We start from the raw sequence: 5,052 nt of genomic DNA on the forward strand, positions 1-5,052 counted from the left end.
GTTTCATATATTTTAGAAAGTCTAGTAGAAATAAAAATATTAATTAATTCTCCTACCATATATTTTAGGAGTCCTGTATATTTTAGGAAGTCTAGTTAATATAATAAAAAATAATTAAATAATAAATTAAAAAAATAGTGAAAATACAGTTTTGTCTAAAGAAGAGTCTTGCAAAAAGTTCAAATCACTTTTCTAAGTGTAAACACACTTTTAATATATTATAGATGTTATGAAATATAAACAAAGAACAACAAGAATAAATAGAGATAGAAGAAGAGATGCTTCTTTATTTCTCTTGAAGGATGTGAGATCATAAAATTGAGGATACAATGAACAAAACTCCTCTATTTATAGGGAAAAATACTCCTAGTTTCTGACTAAAAGACAGATATTTCAAGTCCTGAAGGATATCAACTAGATCTTGATAGATCTTATTAGATCTTATCTATATAGACATTCACTATAATATAAATACATATATAACACTCCCCTTGAATGTCTAATTGATAGATAATATGTCTCATTAAAATCTTACTAAAAAAATTCAGTGGAAAAAAAATCTAGAGAAGAAAAAAGAGTACATATCTCTAACAATACGCATTTCGGTTGTCTCATTAAAAACCTTACAAGGAAAACCCAGTGGGACAAAACCTTGAAAGGAAAAAAGAGTACAACGCGTATTTGCTCCCCCTTATGAGAATATCAATGAACTTTTGCATCTCGATCTTGTGCACCATCTTCTTGAAAGTTGCAGTTGGAAGAGACTTGGTGAATAAATCATCCATATTGCCACTTGAACGAATCTGTTGCACGTTAATATCACCATTTTTTGGGAGCTCATGTATAGAAATGCTTTAAGAAAGTGTGTTTCATTCCATCTCCTTTTGTGAATCCCCTCTTAAGATGTGTCATGCATGTTGCATTATCCCCGTATAAAACTCCAGGTACATTATCACATTTCAAATCATATTTTTCTCAAACGAGATGTATTGTGGACCTTAACCACACACATTCTCGACTTGTTTTATGAATAGCTGTAATCTCAGCATGGTTCGATGAAGTGACTAGATAGACTATTTAATATATCTTCAAGATATGATAGTATTTTTCACATGTGAACATATTGTATGTTTGATACTGAGATTTATGCGGGTTACATAAATACCCAGCATCAGTATAAGTAACAAGATCCGGACTGCAATTTTCAGAATAAAATAAGCTCATGTCTTTTATCCCATTTTGATGTCTCCTCGTAGGAGGAGAAATATATCTTGCAAACAAATTGACTGAAAAGCCTATATCAGGCCTTATAGTATTTGCAAGACACATTAGTGTTGTGCATCAATAGCACTAAGATATGATACTTCATATTTCTCATTTCAGCAAATAATCTATTACTTTTGAAAACTCTTCAAGAGTTTCAATAATATTCAAATCGTTAATTTATCTCTTATAAGGACAATAAACAAGTTTCCCAGAAACTATATATGCTCTAGGCATTTTGAATCCTTTAGAGATTTTCATATGGATTTTTGTCAAGTGACAATATCCAAATTTAGTATGTGACATCTTCAGTGTTTGGACTGCAAATCAAGTAAGTTTCATGCTTACCAAGATGCATCCTTTTACGCCACTTGATAAATATTTCTACGTCAGCATGCTTAAATAAATATAGAATTCAGATCCTCGTAATCTCTTACAATATTGCACCAATATTGTATCAAAGATATTAATGATATATCATTTCATATTGATTCACAAGGTGACATAATATTTTGAGATCTCATCACTTCATTATTTTCAGGTACCTAAACCTCTCATAAGGTTTCATGAAGTGTTATGTCGTAGGCTCTTCAAGAAAACATTGCCTTCTTATTATGACTGTTTGCTCCTTATCCTTTTCAAGAATTATTTCATTTGGAACCGATTGGTCTGCCACGCTTCTCGCATGCATAGACTTTATCCTTCAAGGACACAAAAAAGGAGCACTTGTAGCTTAAATATGAGATGTTTTCGGCATTTGACTTGAATTATTTTTTGAATGAGAATCTAATGATAATTCTTAACATATTTTATAGTTGCTTATAATCTCCCTCTTATGTTAGGAAAACTAACATACATCCTCCATCTTCTTTAAGGAATCCATCTATGTGCATCATGGTATATTTATTAATTATATACCGTACCTCAAAACTATTAGGTCGATACTATGTGGTTTCTGACTTAGAACCAACTCTGGGGGGGAATTAATCATAATTTATTGGTTTGATTCATACAAGTACTTTTGTATATAATATTTCATATTTCAAACCAATACATGAAGCTTTGTTTTCATTAGCAATGGTTTAGCTATTTATTGAAGGCATTCAATGCTAAACCACGATCATCAAGATGAATTATCTTGATTACACAATCTGAAAATTATGCTCTTAACTCAATTTTATTGAGCAGCAACTTTATGAATATCAAACTGCATGTTGACAGTAAACATACAAGTGATCATCTTATATCGATGCATCTTAATAGATCACATGATAGGTGAACGGTCACATATTCACCTTTTTATACTTTTCAGATTTTAAGGGATTCAATCCCAAAATTAGTTGGTCCAACCAACTTATCATGAGAACAAGCAACATTAAAGGTAATAAGGAACTCTCTAATTCTTCATTATATGGTCAATACTCAGTATGCACATCTTTGGGATGTCGATCGTTCATGTCAATTTATGAACTTTTATTCTAGCAAACTTCAAGTTTATCATGACATGCACCTTTTACTTTAGTAAATTTTAGATTTACTATTAAATGAATAAATGTTAGATTTACTACTTTAGAAGTAGATTTTAAAATAACTCTTCACAGTTATTCTGCCTCTTTCGGAGGTAAGTTGTGATACCATCACAATCAGGTGCACGCTTGTATTGAAACAATTGAAATCCTCATTCCCAGGAATGCAATATAATCATGGCCTAAGTCTATCAAATTTTGATAGCTTATAACCTCTTTCATGATATTGCTATTTCAGGAGCAAATCGAGGCATAAATATGATAGAGAGAATTTCTCTATATTGCTACCACATTCACTTCAAGAATAGAGCAAATTGTCATCTTTTAGACTTATCATATATTGTTACTACATTCACTTCTTGGAATTAAGCATATTCAATGGACAAGTTTCATAAATTTTCATCAAAAACACATTATTTTGCCTTAGTCATCATAATAACATCAATATGGTGCATTGAGATTCAAACTCAACGTCTTACTCATATAAAAACGTCTTAGTCATAAATCAATGGGACTTGAACCCAACATACTATCATCCCTTTTGATAATATTGTTCTTGAGGAATAAATTTAAAACATAAATGGTTCCAAATCAATTATTTTTCCTCAAATCTAACAATAATTATATTATTAGTAGAAAAGGACAGATAACATAAGGAATTACTATCCTTGAAATTACCTTTAGATTTATAATCTCACCTTATTTGGCAGAGTCTCATTCTGATAAGTCTCGTACTGATAATATGTTATGAAATATAAAAAAAGAACAACAAGAATAAATAGAGAGAGAAGAAGACATGGTTCTCTGTTTCTCTTGAGGGATGCGAGATCATAAGATTGATGATACAATGAACAAAATCCCTTTATTTATAGGGGAAAATACTCCTAGTTTCTGACTAAAAGACAGATACTTCAAATCCTGATAGATATCAACTAGATAGATCTTATTTGATTTTATCTATATAGACCTTCACTATAATATAAATACATTTATAACAATAGATAATTACATGATTATTTATGAGATTTAGACTCTAATTCCAAAGCGTAATAGGAGATAATTATGTTATTTTAATGAAGGAATTATAATGTAACATATTAACATTATATTTAGAAACTTCTTTAAATTAGGGATTAATTCCAAGAAATTAAGTTTTCTACAAACAGAATCAGATTTATGAATACATAACTTGTGTTATAATTTCCAAAAAACCCGTGTTATAATTATCCAAATAGAGAAACATAATCTTAATTATCCTAATAGATTAACATAATCATAATGTTCAATTAAGTTATAAATGCAAAAATACGTTTTTTCTAACTTAGTCAATGAAGGAATTATAATGTAACATATTAACATTATATTTAGAAACTTCTTTAAATTAGGGATTAATTCCAAGAAATTAAGTTTTCTACAAACAGAATCAGATTTATGGATACATAACCTGTGTTATAATTTCCAAAAAACCCGTGTTATAATTATCCAAATAGAGAAACATAATCTTAATTATCCTAATAGATTAACATAATCATAATGTTCAATTAAGTTATAAATGCAAAAATACGTTTTTTCTAAGTTAGTCAAGTGTAATTTATTAGATTGTTGACCCATAGAATATTCTTTCCTTACAGTGTTAAGTATCTTCCACTTCCACGCTCTAAAAGAACGCGTGTCATCACTCGCCATACTTGTTTTAGTTTTGCCCCCAATTTTCTCCAAATTTGACCTCTCTTCACTCTATTTCTCTCTTACTTCATGTACAAGTATATGTGTATACATACATTTCTTCGAAGTTCACGTTTGAGCTTTACCTTTTACTTCGGACTTTTCTGTTTTGTCTGTTCATTGGACGGACTGATCAGTGTGTTTCCTTTTTTTCAAAAATTTTCTGTGTTGTTATGCTCTCTCACATGCATGAATTTTTTCTGTGGTGTTTGTTTTTATACTTCGTTTGCATTCTTAGAATTTAATTTGGTAATGAGTTCTGAATGTAACTCAACTGATTCAAGAGTGAGGTGTAGTTGTTCTTGATGGGTCATGAAAAGAGAGAAAAAAGTGTGTGTGTGTGTGTGGTGGTGGGGTTGGGGATAGGGGGTATGGATACAGCAACAACAACAATATACCCTGTGTAATCTGACAAGTGGGGTTTCGGGAGGGTAGGATGTACATAGAGCTTACCGCTACCTACATTGTAAGGTGGTGGGGCGTTACAACAAGTTTTGAAATTTGTGTAGTTTGGTTTCCAGAAGATTGAGTTTCATGT

General features: G+C 30.7%; 1 protein-coding gene across 3 annotated transcripts in view; it reads left to right on the forward strand.

The window, feature by feature from the left end:
* The first annotated feature begins 4,483 nt into the window (after nucleotides 1–4,483).
* LOC107872913 (calcineurin B-like protein 1) overlaps nucleotides 4,484–5,052 on the forward strand; it is a 6,139-nt gene continuing 5,570 nt past the window's right edge. Inside the window, exon 1 of one of the 3 annotated variants that reach the window (XM_016719570.2) lies at nucleotides 4,484–4,552. The gene's annotated coding sequence lies outside the window, so the exon portion shown is untranslated. Of the gene's footprint in view, nucleotides 4,651–5,052 lie in introns of all 3 variants that reach the window. The other 2 variants (XM_016719573.2, XM_016719571.2) reach the window with 2 other exon arrangements.

The sequence above is a fragment of the Capsicum annuum genome, chromosome 6, assembly GCF_002878395.1.
Source record: "Capsicum annuum cultivar UCD-10X-F1 chromosome 6, UCD10Xv1.1, whole genome shotgun sequence".
Taxonomy (NCBI): Eukaryota; Viridiplantae; Streptophyta; class Magnoliopsida; order Solanales; family Solanaceae; genus Capsicum; species Capsicum annuum.